The following is a 7,921-nucleotide window of genomic DNA, read 5'->3' as shown; positions in this document are numbered from 1 at the left end:
TTGTGAGAAACATTATGGGGAAATATACGTCAACTCTGTGCGGCATTCAAATAAAAATATTCACTCTAGAAATTAATTCTGCAATTATCTCTGTAGGCTACTTATTACCCTGCATAAAACACGTCTAACGTCATGGTGCCCATTTCTTTTCATATTAACAGTAGTGGTATGGAAACCCTTGGAATATTTATTTATCATAAATAGAAGGCGGAGCGGCGTTGCACCCCCCCTCCCCCCTGGCTGGGATCCGGATATAAAGCGCGTGAGCACCTCACAGTCTTTCTCCCCGCCCGAAGACGTCTCGCAGCGTCGGAATCGGTCACACTGAATTGATAAGATAGTCCACGTTGAGCAAAATGACGATAAGGTCTGTAATGTGTGGAAGAGCATGTAACTTCGATCAAACTGGATCTAAAAAGAGACTTAAACTTCGAAATATTCCAAGTTATATAATGGTTGCGCTAAACAAGCACGTGTTGCACGCATGCTAAGTGCCTCGAGGTCAAGAATGGCTGTGGTAAGCTTGGCTACTTGGATTTAGCGTTACATGGCCATTTATCATTCTTGTGTTTTTTTTCTGTCCTCATTTCATGTTGATGTTGTGCAATGAAATCGTGTAAAGCACCAATGCACCGTTGGCATAGCTAGCATAGTTCATTGAGGTGGGCATGCAGTCTGCCTTCAACACGGGACTGCAAACTCTGTTGGGTTGGGGGATCCTCTGGGCAGAGTCTTGATCATAATCTTTTCGATTGCACTTAAAATAATGTTTGCAGTAGTTTAATGTTTTAAGGATTGCTTTGGGGGTTGCTTTAAGGATGAATCTATCCCGAACCTGATTTCATGTGAATGAGATTCTTATCGGATCTGACTTCTGAAATGCAACCTGCTATGTTTATGGTAGCACTAGCCTACTAGTCTATGCTGTTCTGTAGCCTTTATAGTTTAATGATCTCCCTGCAAGAGCTGTATTGATGTTGGATCTTATTTCCAGGCCACATGAAAATGGAATTGAAGATGGATCATGATGTCTGTAGGCCACTGAGCTGTAAGTAAGTACCAAACTCCTGTTGCATTCATGTGGTAGTTGTGAAGTGAATTCCTGGGTAATCCTAGTTCTGTTGCCACAGCCCTTTGTTTTGACGTTGCCTTAAGGATGAATCTATCCCGAACCTGATTTCATGTGAATGAGATTCTTATCGGATCTGACTTCTGAAATGCAACCTGCTATGTTTATGGTAGCCTACTTTATGCTGTTCTTTAGCCGGTATAGTTTAATGATCTCCCTATAAGAGCTGGATTAATGTTGGCTCTCATTTTCAGGCCATGTAAAGAGAGAATGGAAGATGGGTCATGATTGTGAGCTGTAAGAAGTAAGTACCTAACTCTTACTACATTAATGTGGTAGTTGTGAAGTAATGACCTTAAATACCTGGGAGATTCTGGTGGTGTCTTGCTTTAAGGATGAATCTATCCCGAACCTGACTTCATGTGAATGAAATTCTTATCGGATCTGACTTCTGAAATGCAACCTGCTATATTTGATAGCCTGCTCTATGCTGTTCTTTAGCCTGTATAGTTTAATGATATCCCTGTAAGAGCTGCATTAATGTTGGCTCTCGTTTTCAGGCCATGTAGAGATGGAATGGAAGATGGGTCATGATGCCTGTGAGCTGTAAGAAGTAGGTACCAAACTCTTACTACATTCATGTGGTAGTTGTGAAGTAACGACAAAATCCTACAATTTCCTGAGATATTACCCGTGTTTGTCACTGCAAAACAGGAATCTTTTTTTGGAGGGGAGGGGGGGGGGGGGGGGGGGCTGTTGCTTTAAGGATGAATCTATCCCGAACCTGATTTCATGTGAATGAGATTCTTATCGGATCTGACTTCTGAAATGCAACCTGTTATGTTTATGGTAGCCTACTCTATGCTGTTCTTCAGCATGTATAGTTTAATCTCCCTATAAGAGCTGGATTAATGTTGGCTCTCATTTTCAGGCCATGTAAAGATGGAATGGAAGATGGGTCATGATGCCTGTGAGCTGTAAGTAAGTACCCAACTGAACTCTTACTACATTAATGTGGTAGTGAAGTAATGACCTTAAATGCCTGGGAGATTCTGGTGGTGTCTTGCTTTAAGGATGAATCTATCCCGAACCTGATTTAATGTGAAAATTCTTATCGGATCTGACTTCTGAAATGCAACCTGCTATTTGATAGCCTACTCTATACTGCTCTTTAGCCTCTATAGTTTAATGATATCCCTGTAAGAGCTGCATTAATGTTGGTTCTCGTTTTCAGGCCATGTGAAGATGGAATGGAAGATGGCTCATGATGCCTGTGAGCTGTAAGAAGTAAGTACCAAGCTCTTACTACATTCATGGGGTAGTTGTGAAGTAATGCCATTCTTAACTTTCCTGAGATATTATTATCGGAGAGGCACGTATTGTCGGACGGCACGGGTTGTCGGACACTTCCGTGTATGTGCAACTTAATATTAATTTCTATACAAACTAAGACGGAGGATTCATAAAGAAACGCAAGCACCCACACCATAAGTGTCTCTCAATGACCCATGTACCAAAAAATGACATTTTACTGTGACTTGAAGAGCTGTAAAACACTGTTGTAAGGCTGTATTTACAAAACCGCTTGGAGCTCCGGTGGAATTTTGATTAGCGACGAGCTAACCGTTGATTTACAGCAAAGATTCTAGAGCGGAGCAAGATATTCAGTTAATGTTTAGAATTCCCACGGTAGCCAGCCTCTGTGACGACACCTGAGCTTATCAAAATGGCGCCTATGGAGTCATAGAACGCACTTCAACGTATCGTATTATCCGGTCTGTGATCTATCTTGCTCTGTTGTAGAATCTTTGATGTCAAATGTGAAAAGGCCGACAATATGTACCCCCCCGGCCAGCGCTAAACCCCGAGCATAGTAAACTAAATTGGATATTTCAGGCGATAAAAGCCCCGGGAAGAACCAAGCCAGATATTGTTCTAATCTACACACCTATGGCTACCGAAATATGTGAGGTTCATTTAGCAAATGTTATTTTAAGGTATTGAAAAACATTGTTGTTTTAGAATTTTCGAACGAAACGGCCGACAATTAGGGGTCTTACGATACCTGTTTTGTTTCACTGCAAAACAATCCTTTTTTGGGGGGTGGGGGGTGTTGCTTTAAGGATGAACCTATCCCGAACCTGATTTCATGTGAATGAAATTCTTATCGGATCTGACTTCTGAAATGCAACCTGTGTTTAGGCTTCTCTTTCTAGGTGTATTTTTACCTCTACTTGATGAGACGTTATCCATTTTAAGCGTTTATGTATTTTTCTCCTCAGGGCAGTCCTCATCCACATGAATAAAGCAGTCGATGGTGGTACTGTGCCGGATAATGGGTAAGTGCTGGTCTCCTAGCTTCCGGTTGCAGCTGTTTTGATCGTTTCGTGTGAGATGGGGAGTGGGGGTGGTATTGGTCTCGTGGAGAGACTTGAGGGTAACAATAGTACCTTTTAGGTTCTTTTTAAAAACAAATGTTGTTAAAGGGATGAAGGATTACACTAATTAATGGTACTTCTGCTAATGGATCTGTGAGTTGCCTTAAGGATGAATCTATCCCGAACCTGATTTCATGTGAATGAGATTCTTATCGGATCTGACTTCTGAAATGCAACCTGCTATGTTTATGGTAGCCTACTCTATGCTGTTCTTTAGCTGGTATAGTTTAATGATCTCCCTATAAGAGCTGGATTAATGTTGGCTCTCATTTTCAGGCCATGTAAAGAGAGAATGGAAGATGGGTCATGATGCCTGTGAGCTGTAAGAAGTAAGTACTAAACTCTTACTACATTAATGTGGTAGTTGTGAAGTAATGACCTTAAATACCTGGGAGATTCTGGTGTCTTGCTTTAAGGATGAATCTATCCCGAACCTGATTTCATGTGAATGAAATTCTTATCGGATCTGACTTCTGAAATGCAACCTGTGTTTAGGCTTCTCTTTCTACATGTATTTTTACCTCTACTTGACGTTATCCATTTTAAGCGTTTGATGTATTTTTCTCCTCAGGGCAGTCCTCAACCACATGAAGAAGCGGTCTCTGGTGGTACTGTGCCGGATAATGGGTAAGTGCTGGTCTCCTAGCTTCCGGTTTTACTGTTTTGATCGTTTCGTATGTGGGAGGTGGGGATGGTATTGGTCTCGTTGAGAGATTTGAATGCAACAATAGTACCTTTTAGGTTCTTTAAAGAAAAAATGTTAAAGGGATGAAGGATTACATTAATTAATGGTACTTCTGCTAATGGATCTGTGAGTTGCCTTAAGGATGAATCTATCCCGAACCTGATTTCATGTGAATGAAATTCTTATCGGATCTGACTTCTGAATTGCAACCTTTGTGTTTAGCACTTCCTTCCTCTTTAGTCAAGTGCTGATTTGGTTACATTACCTATTTTAAGAGAATTTATTTATTTAATAAATATTTATTCATTTATCCCCCCAGAGCGATCCTCATCCACATGAAGCGGTCTCTGGTGGCACTGACAAAATGAGTAAGTGCTGGTCTGTCTTGTACTGGTGTCATGTTGCAGCTGTTGATTGCCTGTATTGGTGTGGGAGGGGAAAAAAATTTGTCTAAAGGGTTCTCATAGAAAGACTTGAAGGTAAAACTTGACACATTCAGGGTTTCTTTTATTTGTTAAAAGGATGAAAGTTTATTAATGGTGGTTCTAATGGTTCTGTGAGGGGACACGGGACTGCAAACTCTGTTGGGTTGGGGGATCCTCTGGGCAGAATCTTGATCATAATTTTTTCGATTGCACTTAAAATAATGTTTGCAGTAGTTTAATGTTTTAAGGATTGCTTTGGGGGTTGCTTTAAGGATGAATCTATCCCGAACCTGATTTCATGTGAATGAAATTCTTATCGGATCTGACTTCTGAAATGCAACCTTCATGTTTAGCGCCTCTTAAGTAGTTTGCCTCTAGTCCAGTGCTGACTTAACGACGTTACCCATTTTAAGAGTTTTTTTTTTTTTTGTCTCCCCTCAAGGCAATCCTCCACATGAGCGTCTCAAGGTACAGTGCCAAAGTGCTGGACATGGGAAGCATCATAAAGTAGGCCCCAAGATGTGAACCAATCTCCTAGCAGTGACTCTATCGGACTCCAATACCAGCCCCCCTGATCTGAGTTTTTTTTAAAAGTGCTATTTTTGGGCTCTCCCTCCTGAACTGAACAATTTGTTTCCCAAAACGATGATGGATTGTGTTCTTGGTCTTAATTCATGTAAATTCATTGATTATTAATGTTTCAAAGTCGCTACTTCTACATGGCTCAAATGCACTAGGTTTAAATGACTTTGTGCAATGGTCTGTCACCAATTACTTAAATAAAATGTTTTAAAGTCTCTGGCATTTCAATTGTCAATATATCAATTGTGTTGTCATCTACAGTAGAATAAATATCCCATAAGGGCCTTAGCCTCCACCTTGGCAAAATACAACTAGTTTTCTACAATGAAATACTTGGCAGCAAAAGTGTTTTATTTGGATGCTTGTATTAGGGAGTCAAAATCCCTTCAAATCAACTTAGGGAGTTGTCCGATTTGCTCAGTAAGATCTGACATGGCCACCAGAAGTAGGCCTATGCAGTGAAACACATCTGCTAAGCACCACCACCATGTTTCAAATCCTAGCTGAATTAAGGTGAAAGTCAAGATATAAAAAATATAAAATGGTTATGTATCGCTAATGAGATTGTTGGACAAGAATATCCATAGCAAGTTAATCACACTGTGTACAGCGCACTGTGCTAATTTCCCATTGCAGAAGCAATTCTTAAACTCATGGCTGTGGCCCATCTTACGAAATCCTAACTATAACTTGCAATTTGGCTTAGGATCCAAAGGTGGGCAGGGCAGCTTTTTGTCTCTCCTGCAGCCTCACAATGCAATCTGGTGTCCTAGTTCTAGAATTGCATAAAGTTTGATGTCATCACAAACACTTTAGCTAACAAAGATGTTCTAGATTTCCACACATTCAGTGATGGAATGTAATTCTACTACAGTATTTGGGCTGATTTCAGTACTTGCAGTGTTGTCCTAAAATGGATACCTCAAAACGTCTAAAGGTAATGGAGAAATGTATTTGACAAAGAAAAACCTTAAAAATGGTGAATATAATGTGTTAAACTGTTCTTTATACACACAAAGTCCTCTGCAGGAACTTCTAGAGGGTCCGTCTCTGAGGATTGTAGAATTGATGACCGACTGTTGGACAATCTGAGAGGCTCTCCCAGTTCTGGCACCAAACCTAAGCAGAGTATTTGGAATAGGGAGGAAGTTCCTCGAAAGGTTATTTTCCTTGCTTTTAATATAATAGCATTACTACCCAGTATGATGACAAACTAATTTGGTTTGATGTACATCTTCAGCCTGTGTATTGTAACAGTAATTCCAGTGTTGTAAATTGCTGTGATGTTCTCCCTGGAGGATCATATAGTGTCATCATAAAATTGCATACACTTGCAAGCCTGGCTGTGATCAGTACAAGTCATGAGATCTGTCTCATTAAATGCATGGACTGGGGGAGATGTATTCTAACACAATGCCCCACCCCAATTTAGATACCAGTGGAGAGATGTGGTCAAAAGTATGCCTTAAAAAACCTTATGTATACACACAGGTTGCAGTTGTTCATCCCAGATGTATATCAGAGAGTGATGTAAGTCCACTTGTCAGACAAGCTCAACAGCAGGCAATGGTTGAACAAGGCGAGGTAAATGTTGCCATAATCTGTCATACCCAAGGCACATGTCAGGCCGGAGAACTAGATACACGACAAGCAAATTAATATCAACCTATCATAGTTTCAGTTTCATGCAGTTTATTAACACCAATTAGTAATGGAGATGATTAGCATCTGATAGTTTCTGGTTTCCTTTTGTGCAGGCGAGAACCATTCGGCTCGAAGAGGGCACCACAGTGAGGAATGTCTTCAGGTCCAGCGGCAGTCTGACAGACAGAGAAAACCTAAGGGTGACCATTGTGCCTCAGCAACCCCGCATTCCAAGTGAAGTCATGGGTCCAGAGAGCGTCTTTCATTATTTGAGTGACTCTGATTCTGATTCTGAATCTGAATCTGAATCAGAGTCAGATTCAGATTCAGATTCAAACTTACTCTTTTTGTGGGGGATGTTACAGTTGGCTGCAGATATGGACTCTGACTCAAGTTCAAGATCAAGCTCAAGTTCTAGCTCAACTTCCAGTTCATCCAGCTCTTCCTCTAGCTCAGATTCAGAGACCTAGTTCTATTTCCAAATCACTTTTTCTAAGCAATTGATTAAATCGTCCTTTAAAACTGATCAACTAAAATACATTTTCTCTCAATAAATGATTTTTGCCATATCGCACACTGTTTGATGTGTTATTTCTTTAGTTTGTAGCCATGTCTAGCTATTTGTGGTTCTAATGTGTCTGCACATAGACAAATATAGTAGCCTATACTGTGTCTGCATTTAGAGACTTAAAGAGTCTGTCAGTTATTGTAGCAGGTATGTTGGGCTTATGGTCAACTGTTTTCTCACCGGTTTTGTGGCCTGTTATGGTAAAACGCATGAAAACCAGAACTGGTCCTATTTTTATAGATTAAAACGCTGAAACACACTTGCACTTTCATTAGTTTTAGAATGATAGGCCTCCAAATGATCAGTAGTTGACTTAAGTGTGAACTCATTATGTAAAACGATTGGCTCGAAATGCGCTGATCAATTTGCAACATAAATTCTATGCAAGCATTTGATAGACGATTTTTATTTTAGGTCTACTAGACGGGTTGTCTGGAATTCGATTTACAGTTCCCGTAGTTAATTTGAGATAGCTCTGGTTCCAGTGTACAGACAACTGAGCCCGTGTAT

The 7,921-nt window shown here is 40.4% G+C and overlaps 1 long non-coding RNA gene and 10 other non-coding genes across 12 annotated transcripts; all 11 read left to right on the top strand.

Moving 5' to 3' along the window:
* Window positions 1-270: 270 nt before the first annotated feature.
* LOC134098131 (uncharacterized) lies at window positions 271-7,417 on the top strand. 2 transcript variants are annotated; one of them, XR_009941013.1, is made up of 14 exons: window positions 271-517; window positions 995-1,052; window positions 1,324-1,373; window positions 1,630-1,682; window positions 2,001-2,050; window positions 2,304-2,356; window positions 3,352-3,408; window positions 3,784-3,836; window positions 4,079-4,134; window positions 4,512-4,560; window positions 5,060-5,085; window positions 6,219-6,359; window positions 6,691-6,783; window positions 6,957-7,417. It is a non-coding gene; the product is annotated as an uncharacterized LOC134098131 (long non-coding RNA). The 2 variants fall into 2 exon arrangements; XR_009941012.1 differs by having other exon boundaries at window positions 5,060-6,136.
* LOC134098583 (small nucleolar RNA SNORD50) lies at window positions 811-881 on the top strand. Its single transcript, XR_009941080.1, has one exon. It is a non-coding gene; the product is annotated as a small nucleolar RNA SNORD50 (small nucleolar RNA).
* On the top strand, window positions 1,149-1,219 carry LOC134098586 (small nucleolar RNA SNORD50). The gene has a single exon (XR_009941082.1). It is a non-coding gene; the product is annotated as a small nucleolar RNA SNORD50 (small nucleolar RNA).
* On the top strand, window positions 1,457-1,527 carry LOC134098580 (small nucleolar RNA SNORD50). The gene has a single exon (XR_009941077.1). It is a non-coding gene; the product is annotated as a small nucleolar RNA SNORD50 (small nucleolar RNA).
* LOC134098582 (small nucleolar RNA SNORD50) lies at window positions 1,829-1,899 on the top strand. Its single transcript, XR_009941079.1, has one exon. It is a non-coding gene; the product is annotated as a small nucleolar RNA SNORD50 (small nucleolar RNA).
* LOC134098581 (small nucleolar RNA SNORD50) lies at window positions 2,136-2,203 on the top strand. Its single transcript, XR_009941078.1, has one exon. It is a non-coding gene; the product is annotated as a small nucleolar RNA SNORD50 (small nucleolar RNA).
* LOC134098577 (small nucleolar RNA SNORD50) lies at window positions 3,186-3,256 on the top strand. The gene has a single exon (XR_009941074.1). It is a non-coding gene; the product is annotated as a small nucleolar RNA SNORD50 (small nucleolar RNA).
* LOC134098585 (small nucleolar RNA SNORD50) lies at window positions 3,609-3,679 on the top strand. The gene has a single exon (XR_009941081.1). It is a non-coding gene; the product is annotated as a small nucleolar RNA SNORD50 (small nucleolar RNA).
* On the top strand, window positions 3,917-3,987 carry LOC134098579 (small nucleolar RNA SNORD50). Its single transcript, XR_009941076.1, has one exon. It is a non-coding gene; the product is annotated as a small nucleolar RNA SNORD50 (small nucleolar RNA).
* LOC134098588 (small nucleolar RNA SNORD50) lies at window positions 4,327-4,397 on the top strand. The gene has a single exon (XR_009941084.1). It is a non-coding gene; the product is annotated as a small nucleolar RNA SNORD50 (small nucleolar RNA).
* Window positions 4,883-4,953, top strand: LOC134098578 (small nucleolar RNA SNORD50). The gene has a single exon (XR_009941075.1). It is a non-coding gene; the product is annotated as a small nucleolar RNA SNORD50 (small nucleolar RNA).
* Window positions 7,418-7,921: the final 504 nt, after the last annotated feature.

This window comes from Sardina pilchardus, chromosome 12 (genome assembly GCF_963854185.1).
Source record: "Sardina pilchardus chromosome 12, fSarPil1.1, whole genome shotgun sequence".
Taxonomy (NCBI): Eukaryota; Metazoa; Chordata; class Actinopteri; order Clupeiformes; family Clupeidae; genus Sardina; species Sardina pilchardus.
This window is presented reverse-complemented; position numbering and strand designations above follow the sequence as displayed.